The 20,985-nt window shown below is 33.5% G+C and overlaps 1 protein-coding gene across 18 annotated transcripts in view; it reads right to left on the reverse strand.

Moving 5' to 3' along the window:
* The window catches only part of LOC145670338 (uncharacterized), a 493,290-nt gene that overhangs the window by 459,717 nt on the left and 12,588 nt on the right, over nt 1–20,985 (reverse strand). For 16 of the 18 annotated variants that reach the window (XR_014128278.1, XR_014128290.1, XR_014128269.1 and 13 more), the window contains one exon: nt 16,521–16,666. The exons of the other annotated variants lie outside the window; for them this stretch is intronic. The gene's annotated coding sequence lies outside the window, so the exon portion shown is untranslated. The remainder of the gene's footprint in view (nt 1–16,520; nt 16,667–20,985) is intronic. 18 annotated transcript variants of the gene reach the window in all.

The raw sequence follows: 20,985 nt of genomic DNA on the forward strand, positions 1-20,985 counted from the left end.
TACCTTGATTAGAATAATAAATACCAGAACCTGTAAATAACGTAGAATATGCTTGTATATATAGCTTATTATCAAAACCTGGTTTAGTGGTTTGGATGGTGCAGGTGTTCTATCAACATACAGTGTAAAAATGACATACAAAAATGCTTAAAGTTAAACGGATTTGTCTGATAAGTACCATTGAAAGCAGCGTTAGCAACAAACCCAATAATAATACGTTTAGGCACTATGCCAGATAACAGATCTGGAAGTGTACTATCCATAATTCCTTCTGGTAAAGTTTTTGTCTTCAACTGCACTTTCGTTATATGATATTTTATTCTAAATTTAGGATTTTGTAATATTTTATTTTGTGCTATTTTAACCGCAGGTGATACATCAACTTTTTTCACAAGCAATGTTGCATCTGTAATTACAACTTTTCCGTCAGCATCTGCTTCACCCATTAGACAAAATGCAGGTTTAGCTGAAATTAGTTTAATACACAGTTGTACACCAGTCAGAGAAATTTCTCCTGATTGAAAAAATCAGCATGAATAAAACCTAATAATTCAAATAACTGACTTAAAGTAGTGAGAAGAAAACGTTGTTTAAATCCTAAATTACTTCGGTCACACTGCCCATATGACCTGCAGTATCTTTAAACCACATTGACGTTTGAAGATGCGTTGATTTAGCATTAGCATTATAATTTAGTAGTATCTCAATATACGATCGATATGGATATGTATGTGAGGAGTAGGAAATAAGTTGATTATTGAAATATCTTTGCACCTCGCTGAATATTCCACTGAGAAAATGATTTACAGGACCAATTTTCTTATCGGCAGAAGTTAAATTAGAACCGTCTCTTTTAATAATTTTACCTTTAATATGTAAAATTGTATGAGGTAAATCAGTATAATCATCCTCATGACCAGGGACTACAAATTCTATTGGCGCATTATCAGATATTGAAGCCACAAACTTATATGGAACTATTTTATTACCTATAATACTTGTTTGAGTGGGTAAACCCGCAAATAAATCTAATTCTGATTTCACACAATCACACTGCATTTTGTTTTCTTACTATTAATATTCACACAAGTTAAATTTACAATACCGTATTACGTCTGCGAGAATGTAATTTTACACATACACTGCCATATTGGAAAAAAAGTGGATTACCTGTAATATCTCTTAAATCAATAATAATTTGATCAAGCTGTTTACGTTGCATGGGGATATAATGAGGATTTTCAAAAATATGTACACTCATATCCAAAATTATCGTCGCATGTCTATAAATATGTTATTGTAGGAACATAATTTGATAACGAATTCACCCGGTATTTCTTATAAAGTTAGTATGTGTATAATCGGCAAAGACATGAGTGGGGCAAATTTCATGTCAAAGGAGCAGTAAATAAGAACAATAAAACGAAAATAAAACTTTCTTGTCCATTTAGCAACATTTTGTTTTACTCATTCTAATTTTCATATTTATAATTCTTTTCCTATGACATTTACCACAAATATACATTTCCCGATTATACACATAGTATCAGTATTAAAAGTACCCTACAAAATCATTATCAAATTATATTCTTACAAGAAGACCGTTATAGATATGCGACAATAATTTTGGACATGAGTGTACATTATTAATACATATTTATAATATTTATATTTATAATACGTAACAATGGAGATATGGTATCACCTATCAGTTGTGGTTCTACAATATCACTATAAATATACATGTGTGGGTAGCGATTTTTGTAAATCTGGTGCATAACGAGAATGATGCACAACTGCAATATCTTCTTGCTGTATATGATCGAAAGCTAGTATTCTGGCTAATTCGGGAGATAGGCGTACTTCTATATGCTTCTGACCCTGATCTTTTCTTACTCTACTCACCTCAATTCATTTTACCAATGCTTTAACTTTTAATTGTAAATTTAATATATCACTTTTATGATTAATTTGACATAAAATATCGTCAACATGATAATAGTGTCCTGGTAAGATTTTAGTTATGTTCCAGCTTTTCTATTTCATGATACGGTAATAAATATTATTAGTATATTTGGAAACATTCTGAAATGAACTTGTATAATGTATTTCAACAACAGCTGTTTCCCACACTCCGTTCTCCAGTATAATAGGATGGAATAATTTAGTAGTATAACAAGCAAGAGTATTTTGAGGAAAATATTTCATAGAACTGTTGCTAGGAAGTGTGAGGTAAAAACTATCACTTTGCTCCATAATTAATCTAATCAATCAAAAATATCTCTGGATTTTTTTATCCCCTTCACATCACAATCTGTTGATACAAAATGAACTTTACTTTTTATTACCGATCCTACAAATACTTGATGTAATTTATTTTGAGCTTTATTTTTTAAATTTGTTTTAGCTTTTTGCCACCGATTTTGTAAAGCATCTTCAATACGTCTATTATTATCTAGTACATCTGCTACATTAATTCTTGTACGTACCAACTCCTTACCAACAGCTTTTGCACATTGTTTTCATAATGGAAATACACTACGGAATAAATGTCCTCGAAAACTACCAATACCATAACCTTCTTGGTATGGTGTACCTCTATATATATTATATCCACTATATATATTATACCTCTATATATATTATATTGATGACTGCAATATTGCAAATAAGGATCATTCATTTTTCTTTCTTTCTGTGTATATACTCAAATATATCAATAGCTTACAATACTATATTACTACTATGTAAAATCATTTTATTGCTTATAAGTACGCCATTTGTTAATAGTTTTACGTTTACGGGATGCAGGACCATCCTCTTCATCCTCCTCCTCTTCCTCTTCTACTTGTGTGAGCTTTCTAATATATTATATTCGTTGAGGATTACCGATGTACTCTAAGGGGATATTGGCTTTTGCTAATAATGTAGCAAAGAGTTTCCAACCGGCAACTGAAATATTTTCCTTACGACATCTAACCAAGTCGAATACTAAATCTACTATATTTGCACCTGGAATTAATTTATTATCAATATTTACATCACCATTATCATCCCACTGAATATTAGGATTTCATTCAATTTACGTAATAGAGGTCTTGCTTTACGTTTACAAATTTCGGGGAGAGTAGATGTTATTACATCATCCTCTTCCTCTTCTTCTTCTTCTTCTTCCTCCTACTCTTTATCAACAGTGATAGTTGTTGCTGTTGTAACTGCTGCCGGTTTTTGAATTATATTTAAATATTTTTGTAATATCTCTCTATATTGTACCCATTTTTCTTCTCAATTCAAACTTTTATTATTTAAAATGTCTTTCATTTCATCAAGATTAGATATCGTTTTGTAGTAATGTAATTTTTCCCGTGAGATTAAAATAATTTTTGCGCGTTTTGCATACTTTTTTACTTAATGAAACTTGACAATATACCTCCTAAAATAGGTGCAAGCAATGCAGTAAGAAAACCGCCTTTTTGTACAATTATTAGTTTTTTCTTTTGTTTTAATGACGGACCTTTTTTCACCAAATACCTAAGTTCCTTTTTATATTTTAATCTATTTTTTCTTTTTAACTGAATGGAACATTTCCTTGTAATACGTTATACGAACATTTGCAGATCGATCGAATTAAATCAGGATCTGCATTTTGTAAAATTGCCTTACGTCCTTTAGGTTTCGACTTTGCTAAAAGTTTAAATAAATGTGCATTTTCCTTACTAATCATTTTTACGGCTATTATAGCACAAATAGTTGTTAAAATATAAACAATATTGCAAATAATTATTTTTACAGGCACTTAAACATAATTAAAATAATCTGTTGGAAAGATATTTGTTCGAACTCGCTGCTCATCAGTTTTTTGTTTTAAATCAAAAAGTAAATAACCATGGGCAATTCGAGTTGCATCTTGTTATGCTTGAATAAATTTTGTATTACCTGGATAGAATTGTCGTGCTAGGTAATTAATTTGAGCCTGGTCTCTAGGATTTTTAAAACATACTATACAATGACAATAACGAAATTTCCCGCATTCCCTTTTGTTGATGAAAAATATTTTGTGTTATAAGTATTACACTTATATTTCTATGATGGCTACCTTTGGTAAAAATATCTACATTCCGATGGTCACACTTACGCATTAAATCATCAATAATTACAAGATGTGGTCCATCTGATGCCTGAAATTCATCACTTTGAGGTAAACCTTTTTTAAACGTGCAGCATCAAAGAGTATCATATAAGGGCTGCCATTCACCATAACATCATACCAATATTTTTAAATAAATTACTATAATGTTCAAGAAATGCTTTAACAAAATATGATTTTCCACAGCCTGTAGGTCCTACCACCATACAAGTAAAAGGAATTTTTCATTCCATTTTTCTCCCTCTCTATTATAGACTCGTTTAAAAAATATTATCCTATTGAGAAAAGATTATTCCATAAATTTTCACTTGATGGTAAATCTAACCATTTCACCTAGGCTATATTATTTTCTTTCGCAAAACTTTTTCAATAAGATATGTATTGGGATATTGAGTTTTCATCAATTCCTGCTCATAAAAACGTCCCTGTACATGTTGTTGTTTGCTATCTTTCAAGTGGTAGGTTATTGGATTTGTTGGGAATACTTTAGCTATTTGAAAGATTTCTGTAGTACAGTTACGAGTAAATCCTCTTTGAAATTTCTTTTCATCTTGCTTTTTCGAACATAATCACTAACATTCTTTGGTTTCTTTTCAGATGGTGAAATTTTTTTACAATACACTGTCGATAATAAATATTGCTCATGTTTTTGGTGACACCTGCAGGTTTAATTTTAATCGTACTATGAATGGTATTATTATATTGTTTTAGTAATTCTGGCAGTATTGCCACCCATTTACAATTACCTTGTAAAGCCGCCACATAAGGCTAGGTAAGGCTTTGTTGAATCTTTCGAGAATACTAGCTTTTATTTCAGTGTATGTGGAATAATGTTTAATAGCATACTTTTTCATTAATTGAGTGAAGTGAGTGTTATAAAATTCCTTGTCTTGATCTGTCTGTAGATATTTAGAACTTATCTGGGTCTGCTTTAATACAGACTCAAAAGCTTTAGCAACATTTCCCCCTGTTTTTGTTTCACGGGCACAGCCCATGCTTTTTTACTAAAATTATTTATAATAGTTAACATATAATTATAACATTTATTAATTTTTCCTAACTCTTTTAAATTGCCAGAATTCATTTCTACTAGATCGGCTTGCCAAAGATCATGAAGACATTTGGTGATTACAGGAATTCTAGGATAATGCCGTCTTGCAGGCTTGTGTAATTCATTTACAATTTCTTTTTTTGACATCCCTACCTTTCTATTTAATATTTAAATAGCAATTATTTACGTATGTCACAGTGGTTATTATTGTTTACTACCTGATAGTGACCCCATGGTAATGTATGCATATTACAGTCGAGTATATATCGCTTATCATCATCAGAGCCTAATGCTACTTTAGTTATTCGATTAGTTATGTTGTTTCAACTGAAATTCATATGGAGTTCTTTCAATGATTTCATTTTCAAATTGACAAACTTTAGAATCGTCAAAAGTGATTTCACTTTTCACCACATTTGTTTTCACACCCTTACATTTTTTTGTTTCTTTTGAATTGGTGGTTTTTATTGCATAATTTTTTGCTCTTAAACAAATCACTTCAGAGATCGAAACTCCTTTCATTTCGTCCTTCATGGTCCGTAAAACTTTTTAATGGAATATAATACGGATTAGGTTGACAATAATTTCAGGTATCGAAATACTCAGTCATGTCTTTTATATCTTTATAAATATTCTCGGTTTTAATGTGGTAAATGAAAGGATCAGTGTGCATGTAAGCAATACTAATCTTATCCCCATATATTTGTTTCATTATATTATAGTGAAATTTATACATTGCTAATTTTGAAAGCTCAAGAACTGTTGCGCCAACATAAATTGGTTTATTTAGTGTTACAGATATTTTATACATATGAAATAATGATAGATTTTCCTCCAACTTTACCCAATTTATAAATTATTGTTGTGCGGCCAATTTTTTACACTTTTTCGTCATTAATTAATTTTATGTCTATACGTTTACGTACGTTTTCCAAGGTTTTCCCATACACGGCATTATTAAGCAACTTATAAAAATCTTTTTCAAATTCAATTGTAGCATTACTTCTACGTACAGTGTAATCCTTGATGTACAAAGATAGCCACTTTGCTTGACGAAACCATAATATTTTGTGTACCTTTACTAATATTAAACCTTGCGCTAGATAAAATTGTAAGACTATAATGTAATACATAATTCGTTTTAGACTTCAGTGTTAAAATTAATTTTGAGTATTTACCATTTGCTGGAATTCCGTTTGTGGGAGCACACGGAAAATCACTATGGTCTTCGTGTTAACTGTTCGGATAATCTAAGTCCACTTCCAGAAAGCAACCCAAATCACTATCAGCGGGTCAATTTATGATTTGCTCTTGTCTTGCCAATGTTGAATGTTTTCTTCCCACTGAAATTTACCATATGGTAAATAATCGATCATCGCCAAACCGTATAAATTGTTCATGTCAATATCTAGTATATACGATTTTTGTTTTTGAGGATGAAAATGATGTAAATAAGGATTGTTAGTTCTCGCATACCTTAAACCAGATTGTGTAATGCCTCCACGAATCGATTTTTCAATAAACATATACATATTAATATCGAAAAGTAATATGTGTTCAATTTTCGTCTTATGTAGCATGGCTTGCCATGCCAAACCAAGCGCACTGTAACAACTAATTGTATCGATTTGATAGGCCTTTATACATGTTTTACGAAAATTTTCTAACACATCTGCTGTCAACAGCACATCAGGTCTAAGATACAAATCATGATAGTCCCCTAATGTTTTACATTTAAATATTTCCCAAATACTTTTGGCATACTCATAATCTTCATCTTTAATTTCTAATCCATTTAAAGTGCTATTAAATGCCTCTTTTGCCTGCAGTTGTGATTCATTAAACTTATTTAAATCGATCATGTACTCATACGGGTATACACCTTTTCGAATCACTAATGGCAGTTTACTTTCATCAACATATTGAGGTATAGACAAACTGATTCGGCTTTAATTTTGACACTAATGTCTCCAAGCTATAAGGTAACAATCTATAGAAATCTAAAAACCGCAATTCAATTTTGCGACCTTTGAAATTAAATTCTTTGGAAAACGAAATATATTTTTCTTCACTCTGAGGAATAACAGTAACTTTATCTGGCGTACACCCAAGTTGTTTTATAAATAAGTGTACATCATAGCTAGATAAATTGCGACAAAATACGGGGATAAAATTGCTCTGTCTCTTAATCTGCCAGTTATTGTATACAGTTATTGTATATAGTGGCAATGTAATGTCCTGTTAAGTGATTGTGATGCTGAACTTTATAATTTTCAATAGTATACCTATTATTACAAACAGGACATTTTAAAGATTCCATATGTTTCTATAATGAGACCATTAGTTTTTGTTCGCCTAATATAATTATTTTTTAATTCCTTCTCCATAGCAGGTAGGAAATTACTTGCCACTTTTTCACCATGATAAATAATAAGTTCTGATTTTATATATTAATTACTCCAACATAAAATATAACTAAAGCTACATGCTTCATGTTCTTGAATTTGTGTCGTGTTGGATCCAATTTCTTTATTTATAGGTTTTAAAATACTTTCGAAATCTGCAACAATTACGGCATCGGTTTCTAATAATAATTTTAGTTTTCCAAATTTTAAAATATCTCCTTGTTTGGGCATGTTAATTTTTGTAGGGGTGTGTTCTTTACATAATTTCTCATGTTCCTCTAATATTGATTTATTATAAAAGTATAATAAACCCGTTTACAAATAAATGTTTGTTTAGAGCTTAATTGACTTCCAACTAAACCGTTTAAATTTTAAATGAGACAATAATGGGAGTTTGAATATTCCTTTAAATATAACAAATCAATATATTTACAATCTGAGTTGGTACTACTACTACTAATATGCCATGGAAATATTTTTTCTTTTCATAATCTATACCATAAACATTCATAGATATTTGCTGATTTGAAAATTTAGAATTATACTTTTCTTCAAAATGTATTTATGTCTGACAACGGAACAGGAATAGATATTTTGTTTTGTTTAAAAATTGGTAAAATTGTATTAATATATGGTATATATTTACTTACATGTTCTGCATTTTTTGTACTGGATGTAGTGAGGCAATATTGCAATACAGAAAGCACACGCTACCTTTATTTTTATATTAATTACAGCTTTCTTTGTTTCAATCCACTGTGGTAGCCGTAGAAATGATGAAGCCGACATATTTACTGATTTTAATTTCTAATTTATGATTAGGTTTAGAGCATAAAGACCAATCAGACCTTTTCATAGCTCGATTTTCTTGATCAACTAAAATCTTATTAAACATCTTTTAAATCCATTCATTTAAATCTGTAGTAGGTAAAATTATTTCATTCCCACTATTTACAAAGAATCTACATGTTTCTAATTCTGATAGTGGTTTCGCAAACGTCGTTCCTACATTAAAATTAACTTTATAGGTCGAATTATCTTTTTGTTGCTTTAATATTTCCAAGCATTTATTTTTCTTATTATATAAAAACAAGTACTATCTTCATTTAATGTATTATCTTCCAGTATGAATTGTTTCAAATTATCGTTAAGTACACTTTGATTTGGTATGATTTGATTATTAAGCTTACTTCTTTGTACGTAATTTGTTGCCATTTTTATAGTTTGAAAACGGTTTTAATACAATATAAAAACTATTAAAACTTCTAAATACTACACCACAAAGGTTGTCACAATTGTTTTGACTATAAAATCACTAATATTTGGGTAAAGGCACCGAATATGGAATACTTTTTGTTTCTTTTTCATTTCTCAGAAAAGCGTATCCCAGAATAAAAATATTATACATCGTAATACTTGCGGTACCTTTGCAAAACAAAATACAAGTATGAAAGTTTGCCCCAAATTATTGATTTTTTTACAATATTACAAAATTGAAAGAAACTCAATTTCCCATATTAGGCACACCCCGATCCTAATATGAAACACTACCTGTTCTTAAAATGGAATACTAGAACAAAATATGCCCGTCTGCCTACAATGCGACATTTAGATAATTAGAGCATGATAATTACACATTTGAGCAATTTATTTATTTATTTAAGAAATAAATGTGTTTATTAGTTCAAGGAAATGATCAAAAGAAGACCCGAGATCACATCGGCCCTTAAGACAAGTCTACGAATTGAAAAGGAATCGGCCCTAGCCTCAGGAATGTATCATCCCGGCACACGCCTGACAGGACTGAGGAAAACCATGGAAAACATCATTCAGGATGGGCGGTCTGAGCAGGGAATTATCAAATTTCGCGTTGTAGGAATTGTGGCCTATATGTTATATATGGTAGGTCTTTAAGACAAATAATCAAAAAAACATAACATTCTTAGGCTAATTGAAACATAAAACAACAGAAATATCAGCAGAATTTTATACGCAGTACAAAGATAATTATCGAACATGACTAAACTTATTTATTATTAGTACAGACTATGTTTGTAAATTGCTGTAATATTCTGTACTAACTACTTATTTTAACTTTTGGAGTAGCAATAATATCTTTTACCATGGAATAAACAAGTTTACTAGATACAACCAATAATAAAAATGATAAAAAACAAAATATTTGGGGAGTTAAACTACGTGCGACAAATAAAGTAAAAAATACCCTATATAAAAGAAGAAGTTCAAATATACTGGATTGGCAGTGCCTTAAGGCGTCCAAATTTTGATTCCAGTTTTATTTTCCAAAACAATGCCCACAAACATATTTTTCTCCACCTTTCGTGGGACACATTTCGTGAGACCATCTTTTACAAACTCGACATTTTAACCAATCCCCCTCCCCTGCATTAAGGACCACAATTTACCACAAAGTCCATCTTCCTCATCGTCATCATCAGTAGGATCACTTAAACTGTCAATGTCTTCGTTCAAGCTACTCACTGACTCTTCGAATTAACTTTCTAATCTGTAGTCGCGTGATGTCTTTTTCTTTGGCTGTTTCGATTGGATTTTCTTGGGCGGGGCTTGGAAAACTAAACGCTTTATAACTACTTGAAATGATAAGGTAAAGGGCCGTTGTGATGAAGTAGAGTCGGATTCTAAATCGTTTTTGTGTGGAGTGCTTGTCACTACTTTCGCCTCACCTGGTTTCGGACCACACGTGTTGCAAAGCTATGGCTGTAGTTGTGGTAGCAGACTCACTACTTTAATCGCTACTGTCGTGCTGTTCTCTTCACTTTGCACTGTGGACGACAGGGCAGTCTGGAAATTTGAACCAATAAATAATCTGTGAAAGTTTCATTGGAATCGATTCACGCGTTCATTACTTATCGCGAGACACAAAGAAAGGCAACACAAATGCCGAATGTCTGACTAGGAGACGTTCGCTGACGTTCAGTCTAAAATAATATGCCAGGTCTAATATAATTTACAATTCAGTTATTCTTCACTTTTAGTTCATATACGTATGAACCTATTTTGGAATATTCCATATTAGGAGCCTGTTAGTATTCCGTATTAGGGAAATCGCCATTTTGGATAGTTTTCTTCCTACACACGCTTACGTGATTCTCTGTGTACTGAATCTTTATACCTTTATGCTATACTACATATGTAATCTAAATATTTCAAACTGAACAATGATACATGCCTCTTTGCGTACATTCAACAGCCTAGAAATATACGCCCGAAAAACTCAAGTTCTTCAAAAATATATTCTGCAACAAAAGATAATCTTATGTTATTGTTCGGCAGCAAATCACTCATGCGCAGACCGAGGGCGTCACTGTGAACTAGTTTACGTAAAGTCTACTCGGTGGTAGCACATAGCAAACAAAATATTCCGGTATTTCATATTAGAAACGTATTCCATGTATGGCGCACCCACCCTACTATTAAATAAAAAATGTATACTTAATTCTTAACAAACTAATATAATTTAATAAATATAATACGGTTGTAAAATTAACTACTTCTTCTAATTATGTCAGCACTGTTGACATTTCCTAAAACATGTAAAAAAAGAAAAAAATAATACATTTCATTAAAAAATAAATATCTCGATTATTTTTTCCGTAGCGAGCTCTGGTTTTCATGAACGTAATACTTAAAAGCCACCATCACAAATTTTGACTTTGAAAATAGTTAATTTTTAAAAAATCAATATCTCGATTATTTTTTGCCGTAGCGAGCTCTGGTTTTCATTAATGTATTTAACACATCGTATATTCCAAAAAATAATCCAACTTAGGTGAGATTATGAGGAACACTTAAAAACCACCATCACAAATTTTGACAACCCTTAATTCACACTCGATAGCAATAAAGTCTGTAACACGATGTTCACTTTTCACAAACCAAGGAATAACTGTTTGAAAATGACATCAAGTATCCGGTATTATATAGTTTTTTCTGTTTTCGTCTGATTGGCTAAACTAAGACTCATTTTCATTGGACAAAAATCTGAAAATCAATTATATCATTAGCTAAAATAAAACTATTTAATATTGGCTCATAAAATTTAAAAAAAAAACTTTTCAGTATTAATTCAAAACAAAACGACTGAGGATCATTACTCGAGAGATTGCTAAATATTTTCTACTTTATTTTGACTGTCAAAAGTACATAAAATGGTCCATATCTCAAAACGGTCAAAAATATAAAAATTATAATCAAAAAATCTCCCCGTTCCTCACCCCTTGTCGTTTTTACACATGAAGAACATATGGAACCACGTTTCAGCATTGTACGACAACAGAGGGACCAAGTTGCGTAAAAAAGATACCTAATCTCTCAGTATAATTTTTCTGCCTAGATTTAGTAACTTTTTACGAACATAGAATTTTTTCGATTATTCGAGAACGAATCAATATTTTGAGATGTAGTTTGCATTTTTGGCAATGAGACAACCAATAGGTTTTGTGCAAACATGGTGACCTCCAGGTCAAAATGTCAACTATTTAACTCTGAATATCTCGAGAACGAATCAACATATTGAGACGGGGTTTGCATTTTTGGCATGTTTGTAGTCTTATGTAATTTCCGCTATGTTACATAGAGGTTGAAAAATAAGTCATACTCTTTTATCAGATCTGCTATCTTACATACTTTTGTTCGTAGTCTTATGTAATTTTTGCTATATTAAAATAGGGGTTGAAAAATAAGCCAAACACTTTTATTAGCTCTGCTATGTCCATAGTCCTATGTAATATGTGCTATGTTAAATAGGCGGTTGAAAAAGAGAACAAGTACACCTGTATTATGTTAGTAGCCTTTCTGCTATGTTACACAGTTGTGTGTTCGCAGTCTTATGTAATTTTTGGTATGATAAAATAGGGGTGGAAAAATATGCCATACCCTTTTACTAGCTCTGCTACTTGTTTGTAGTCTTATGTAATTTTTGCTATGTTAAAGAGGGTTTGAAAAATAAGTCAGTCATACTCTTTTATTAGCTCTGCTATGTTACATAGTCTTATGTAATTTCTGCTACGGTTAAATAGGCGGTTGGAAAATGTGTTCATTGCCTTTTATTAGCTCTGCTATGTTAAAATACGGGTTGAAAAATGGTCATAAAAGAGAACAAGTACACCCCTAAAAAGTGGTCATAAAAGTGAACGATCATAGTCTTATGTAATATGTGCTATGTTAAATAGTGGTCATGAAAGAGAACGAGTACACCTCTGTTATCTTAATAGTCTTTGCTATGTTACATAGGGTTTGCGAAAAGTAGTTATATGCTCTGCAATGTTGTATACGGGTTGAAAATAGAGGTCATAAAAAGGAACGAGTACAACCTCATACTTTTTTTAGCATTGAAAAAGAGGTCATAAAAGACTACAAAAAGTTACTAGATCTGGTTCCAAAAATCACTAAAAATTTGATAAAAAGTGAGCCAGATCGGTAATTTTTACTTTACCTTTGCAGTTAGCTGTCAAATTTCTTGGATAAGCGCTTGTTACTTGCATTTCCCGCTTTAAAGTAACTACAATACTGCATTTAATTAATGCTTCACGTGATAATGACTTCAATAGAAATGTTAATACTCAGAAGGAACTTTACTTGAAACAACGCAAGATATTTAATATAATATTCTATGGAGTGACATATTTAAGGGTTTGCTTCCGGGCTTAAGCACTCACCGAAATTTTATCGCAAGTTTTTATTGTTTTATATATATGACAGAACTTTCACATTTCCAGGAATAAGGTTAGCAAAGTCCCTCCCGAAACAAGCAAAGACACCCGAAACAAAATCCTAAGTACCCCACTGAGTCCTTGAGTCCTTGAAATGGAAAACCTAACTAAAATTTCACACAATCCTGTACGGTAGCATTTGGTAAATATCTATCTATCTATCTATCTATCTATCTATCTATCTATCTATCTATCTATCTATATATATATATATATATATATATATATATATATATATATATATATATGTATGTATGTATGTATGTGTGGGTGGGCGTGGGTGGGTGTGTATTTAATGTATTAGACTTATGAGGAACTTACCCCAATACCGTACATCTAAGCCTTTTCTCTATTTGCTTAAAAGCCAATCAACAGTCAACAAATCGATACAAGAAAACACGCTGATAATAATCACAGCATTGATAATAATATAATATAAGAAGAACATTTTTATTATAATATTTGAACATGAAATTTTTCGATTTTCTAAAATGCTCAAAATGGCTTTGGTTAAAGAACTGTTTCCAGTACCGGACAGATTACTAGAAATATCAAACCGAGGAGTGGTTGCGAATATGCAAGCTAATGTTATGTTGTAGTTGTCAAACACAATTTACTTGCTATTTTAATAGTACTGTATTACATTATCCAGTTCTTACACTGTTAGCTGACAAGATGAGCTATATTAGTATATTCAGTTCAAATTGTCTACCATCTCTCCGAACACTACAGTTTCCCGCTAACACAATATCACAGGGGCGGATCCAGGAGGGGTGATCGCCCCCGAGAAGAGGAACCTTTCTTATTTTATATATAAATAAAACCCATTCCAGAGTTTGGAGCTCTTAAAAGTAGCTCTAAGTAGCAGTATTACAATCCCTCCCCAGAAGTCCGTCCTGGATCCGCCTCTGCTCTATCCACAGCTTCCTTTATACTTTCTTCATGCTGTTTCCCTTTCTTATATGTAGGCATCTTTGTACCAAGTCTCTGAAAATAAATTCCACCCTAAATATCTTCTCAACTAAGACTAATTAGGTAATTTCTTCTGTCCGCTACTGAGAACATATGGAGTGTCCGGTACTGGGACAACCCGATTTATTAGAAAAAATATTACCAAATAGAGACTATGGAAATTTTAGTTAATGCTTCTATACTGTACGCTTCTTTAATTATTAAGAAATATTATAAGAATTCTTATACATCTTCTGTAAAAGTTTTATCCGTAATGCAGGACAGCAGCGAGGATCAATTTTCAGCGATTTACTTAAGAGTGATGCGAACGACAGACAAGTGGCGTGAGACATTTAGCAATGTTGATAAATGCTACTGATGCATGTAGAATAGATACTGCTTTCTAGGACCGGAATGCAAAAACTACTACTATCCTGCACTAGGAACAGTGCAGTACTGGGGCAAGCTTCCTATTCTAGAAGCTATTATGGACCAGGCCCCATGTAAGGGGAAAAACAGTTACTCTGAATAACTCCTGAGAGCATATACCTAAATGAAACAAGTTGTCACTAATAGAAATACATAATTCTACACAGAAACGTTTTACTCTGTGTTGAGGAAATCACTTTATAACATATTAGCATTGAATTGAATTTCAGTTTAGCGTCCCTTTCAGCAGCGAGGCTATATGAGACGTGGACCTACTGATTAACGTGGAATCCGAACCACATGAGCTCCCGCCGGGAATCGAACCCGGGTCTCCCGCGCCAAAGGCGCGTATGCTAACCGCTTAGCCAGGGAGGAGCTCATATATTAGCATTGAAGGATGCCTTTAACCCTAAAACTAAACTCTCAGAGGCGAGCCTTCGCACCTTCCTAACAATGCCTGCAATCCCCAACGATAATAGCTTCGCTCCCCTGAGCAGCATAGCCCGTAAACCTGTCCAACGAGCTGGTGAGGCTCAGACTGAAGGGACTCCGAGTATTTCCAACCTGTTATTTTGTTACCAATAAAACAGAAATGTTGAAGTATTTACTTTATTTTATAAGAAATCAAAGAAAATATATGGTAGAAAACAGGGTAGGCCAAGCCTCAGAGCCTCATAGTACGCTTCGCCACTGAATACAGTACAAACATTAATGTTAGACTATATACAAGTGTCGGAAGTCTTATAGAACGGGGGGGGGCACGGTGGCTCAGTGGTAGAGCGTTCACCTCTGGTGCTTGGGGTCCCGGGTTCGGTCCCCGCCCCCGCCAAGTGAACTTTGTGGTGGACAAACACCGTGCTCGTGGGTTTTCTCGGGGTACTCCCGTTTCCTCCTACTTTCTTCATTCCACCATTTCACTCATCTCTCATTATCACCGTCTCCTTTAGCCTAACCGGCATAATCGTGGGACGTAAAACTTACAGATTTCATTTCATTTCATTTTTCTTATAGAACGGCTATGTCTGTCTCTCGGCAAAAATAGTGAGATGCGTTTTGCAATCGATTCAGATCCTAAGAACAGGTTCTATCTCCTCTAATTAACCCTCTATGCAAGTTAGAAGTACTTAAAAATTACTCATTTCCGGTTTCTCTTTTTATCCTAATATTTATAAAATTAAAATTATCTCTAAACATCTCGTATAAATTCGCTAAATTTAGAAATTCTTAAGTTTATGCTCTCCCTTAAACTCTAAAACATAAATTTCACACACATGTAACAGTAAAAGTTCGCTTTGACACAAAAGTTTGAGCTTTTCAAATGATACTACAATGATCTTGAAAATTTTAGGGAACATACAATATTTAATATATCCGCGAATTTTACAAAATAGATTCTTATCTGATGATAAATTTTCCAGCAGACTAAAGCTAACAAAGAAATTGCCCACGACTGGCGCCACAATAGCTCCAATGTAATGGGGTCTCTCACGTGCAAAGGCAGATGGCTGTGATTGAGTGGTCACCTAAAGTCACCACAACGAATGTACTATCAATTTTCCAGCACATGAGAGATGGGTGGAGGAAATGTTGATACCTGTAATTCACTTAATGCCTCTTGTATAATCAGTTTAAACGATTAATAAAAAGACTATAATTATATTTGATAAGAAATTTGACTCAGATAAGCCAGAATGAAGTTTTCTAGATAACTAATCTTAATACTTTTCTTTTACAGAAATCAATATCATCATCCCACGTGAGTTTAGAATTTATAGTCGCCTTACCCCTTTAACGACTTCCTCTTGTATGGCTTTATATGACAATTTTTTCTGCCATTTCCTTATCAGAGGATCTTTTATCATCACATAAAATTTAAATGATGACTAAGAGTGTTCACAGCCTCCTCTGGACCTGGAGGCAAGCGGAATATCTGAAAGAGAGATAAGCAAGCATAAATGAGTACTCACTTCTGCCTCCGAGAACATGGACATCTAAAAGATCACAGCTCCAAGACAAAATTACTAATAGCAATATTATTGAACTCAACTTCACTAAAGACACTATACATGTTATCATATACAGACAAAACTGATATTTTCATTTAAGAAACGTCCGGATCGATCAAACATCATATGTTATATGATGTGCATTTTGTTAAGATTTTTTTGAATTTGTTATACATATACTGTTTTTACAGTCACTAACACTGGACACTGATCACTATTTGTAGTCTCATTCTCTGCGGTGGGCAATCTTCTTTACTGTGGTACCCTCCTACCGTCTTCTGGCTTCTCTTCTCGAATTACTACTCTGAGAGATGTCATTTTCTCCCGCCTAAGCTGTGTTTGTTCACTTTTCATTCAGCTGGATTAGTGTTATAATTTCTTCCCCGTATGAAAACTTTTTACCAAAGTCCACGAATCGATAGAGTACTAACTGGTTTAGAAGGCTGAGGTTAGCTCATTAATGAAATGCCATACATAAGTTTCTGTTGTCGCTCTGTCTTTCAGGGATTAATAGCGTTGAAAAATCACAAATTGAACTCTGGTAATTGACTCTGTTATGATGTTCACTGCACAGGCCGGTAGCCAGCCCAAAAATGTAGGGCGGCCCGGTAGAAGTTAGGGGGGGGGGATCCAACTTTATTATAGTTCATCACCATAATATAGTTAATTTGCAAGCCTACCGTAAACCTTTTAGGGGGGTAGCAAAAATTTAGGGAGCCCGGCCCCCGTAGACCCCCGTGGATACGGGCCTGCAACTGCACGCACAATATAATTCACTGTTTTTTGTTACTTTTACTGTTATTAGTGGGAAAAAATTAACATTAACTATAATCAATAGAAAGTGATGATTAATTTTTGTTCACTAACATAACTCATTGAAAACTAACTATCTTGCTTAGTTGTATTGCAACAGTGATTACACCTTGCTTAATCCGCTATGGTGAACCAAAACTGAGCATAGAAACTGATTGAAAATTTAACACGGTTCGAGGGCGGCTACACGTCAACTATGATTCTCTAGGGAGAGGTTTCACTTCCGCCGGTTAGCTCTCACAAATTGTAGACTCCCTCTGACTTCATTGTTCTCAAGAATGTCACCCCTCCTTTCCTTTATCACACACCTCCCGCGTTAAGGCCGGCGAGATACTGACAAATTTGTAAATAGCTTAAAATGTACGTAATGTTACTCCATTTTCTGTGTCTACTCGTACACATACACTTAGAGTTTATTCACACGCCCCCAGTATGTCTTTTGTCCTAGAAAATTATTACAATTTCATTAAATCACGATTTTTATGCTTTGATTACTTGTTAAAGAATACCTTACCAGGCACGTAGCCAGGATTTCGTGAAGGGGGGGGGGTCCGTGACATGAAATACTGTGGTCATCACACCAGGGGCTCGATCATTTTAAACAATTTTACTGGAACATATATTGGTTCTTTTAGCCAGGATTTCGTAACGAGTGGGGGAGGCGGCGTGACATGAAATCCTGAAGGCCCAGGAGCTCGATTAATCTAAACTACTTTACTATCAACATATATTGTTTTGTGAGGATATGTTTGTAAGTATTTTAATAAACTATGAAGAAATCTCGAGTAAAATAAATAAAAAAAGTATTGAAAACAATTATACAATATTTACATGCTTCCTCTGTTCATTCAAATATAACAATTTTCCTTTCATTATGACCTCAACTATTATAAAAAGTACATATTCACTATTATAAAAAGTACATACTCAATAATGTCTTGTAAAATATTTTGCAATATCTGCGTTTCTTTCTCTGTTGAATCAAATGTTAACAGAACATTCTTTCCACACATATTTTTGTTTTTATTATTCCGTCAACTACTGTCTGTTTCAAATGACAGGTTAAAGGAGCAGCAGAAAATTGGTTTTGAAATAACATGTTTGATATTGCAAGGATGCGACAACGAAAAAATTATGATAAAAAAATGTCCACGCTGTTACACAACGGTACTATGCTTTCAGAAGCTTGAAATCTCCCTGACTAGTAGCAGAAATTCTGAGAATTCTGCAACTTTTCTAGAAATTTCAAATTCCCTGACTCTTCCAGGATAAATCGCTTACCTCGCAACCATGTATTGCAAGTAATACAAATTTCCTCATAAGAAAGAGTAACCAAAAGCTTCCTATAGTTTATTTTTAATGCTGATCCTTCTTTTTCTCATTTCATTTTGTTTCGTCTTGCCCTATTTTTTTCATTTCTGGTCTCGAAGGGGGGGGAGGGTCCGGACCCTCCGGACCCCCCCCCCCTTGGCTACGTGCCTGACCTTAGCTTCAATTCTTTTCTAAAAGAATGGCTATGAAATATTTACATACAACAAAACAATAATCACAAATAGAACAAAGTATATAAGTAATTTACTTATTTTTGCAGATTCTTGGAGTTTTCATCCCTTCCAAATGCTAAGCAAACAAAAAATCCATCTCAGGTGGTGAGTCGTCTGCTTATGCTCACTCTTCCGTCAGACCTACCACCCACCTTCATCCAGGAGTGGCTGAGAAAAATCTTTTTAACTGAGTACGAAGCATGCTGAAAAGGAAATATCGATGCATGGTCGCGTAAAATAGATTTCTTAACTAGTGTCGGAATTTCCAAGAGCATTTTAATATTAAATATTACTTATTAATAATATACCCTTTGAATCTGGTACTCCTTACAAATAATCCATATGTTTTTTTCTTTTTTCTGCTAGGCTCGTTTATTAGCCAAGCTTCCCTGTAACGGTCCTCCTCAGATGTGTGAGATTACAGGTCAGATTGGAAATTTAACACCTATTGTAACAAAAAATTCGCATCAAAGTGTATATCTGCAAACAATAGAGTGAGTTTGGAAGTAACAATAGTTGCTAGTTGATGCTCCTAACTTCACTTCATCTTCCCTAATTTCTATTCCATGTAGAATATAAATTACAAAATTGTTTCTTTTGGGTTTGCTCTCTATTTTAGGTTAGCAACTATGTTAGCTCAAAGGTTATTGAACTCCTGATTTCTAGCACTGTGGCGTTGTATGATGCGAACGTTGAAATTTTGCCATGAGAAGTGCTTCTTAAACAAAGAAAGAAATCTTGTTTTCTTAAGTAATTCATGTAGACTCTAATATGAATACCTTTTTCTGAGTATAAATAATTGCGTTATGTATTTACATATCAGAATTATCCTAATATAATAGCAAATTAATATTTAATTCTGCCTTGAAATAGAAATATATAATGGGTATTTACATTTTGATATGCAAATTACACTGGCGGGGCCAAGGGCGCCGATTTTCTAAAAATTTGGGGGAGGGGTGATTCAGATGCACAGGGTACATATAAGGATTTTAAGACAAATTGCATTCAAATTATGCCAAATACTGTATATTCATCAATACAATGCTGGAGCCAACATGAGTTTTGTGGGCCCAGGCCCCCTTGGGCCCCCAGGATCGGCTCCTTTGGGTGGGTCTGGCCGTTTACAAGCACAGAGGACACAGTAAAAGCAGTAAGGGTATTTTTAAGATGTAATTTGAGGAATTTTTATAAATGACGCTTTTATTATTTGTTTACCCGCGGTAAATGCGATAACTTAGGGAATACACCACATGTGGCACAGATCTTACAGCCGGCGGAATATTGAACTATGTGCCTGGTCTTCACCGTTATTCCGACAATTTTTGTAGGACAACAGTAGCAGTACGCGGAATAGTCTCTTGTTCTCTCGAAACCACGGGTGTTGCGAATGGCATTTCATGTGTTTCTTTCAGGCAGTCACATAATAGCTTTACATATAAAGCGCACAAATATGCATTGCCCAGTACGTTTCCTGTTACTAATTTTCGATTTGAAATATAGTTCATATGATTTCCTTATGATATACGTAATATTTCGTCATTGAGACTTTAGTGTAAATTTTCCGCAAATATAAGTAAAGTTGTTAAATTGGTTAATGCAGGTAGCATTTTCGCCGACCCTAAACGTTTCAGTATTCGCGCGCGACCCTATATTTCTTTTTGTGCACTACGCTAGCCAGCTGTTTTAAGTTATTCATGTAAAATGTACAGAAAAAATTGAGCAATTCTTTAATTTGCCCATTTGATGTCGAGAACAGAATCCAACCAACCTCTGCGGGGCTTCTAACCCGTTCCTACTACTACTACTACTACTACTACTACTACTTTTACTCCTCCTTCTCCTCCTACTACTACTACTTTTACTACTACTACTATTACTACTAC

The sequence above is a fragment of the Thermobia domestica genome, chromosome 14 (assembly GCF_964235325.1).
Source record: "Thermobia domestica chromosome 14, izTheDome1.hap1.1, whole genome shotgun sequence".
Classification (NCBI taxonomy): Eukaryota; Metazoa; Arthropoda; class Insecta; order Zygentoma; family Lepismatidae; genus Thermobia; species Thermobia domestica.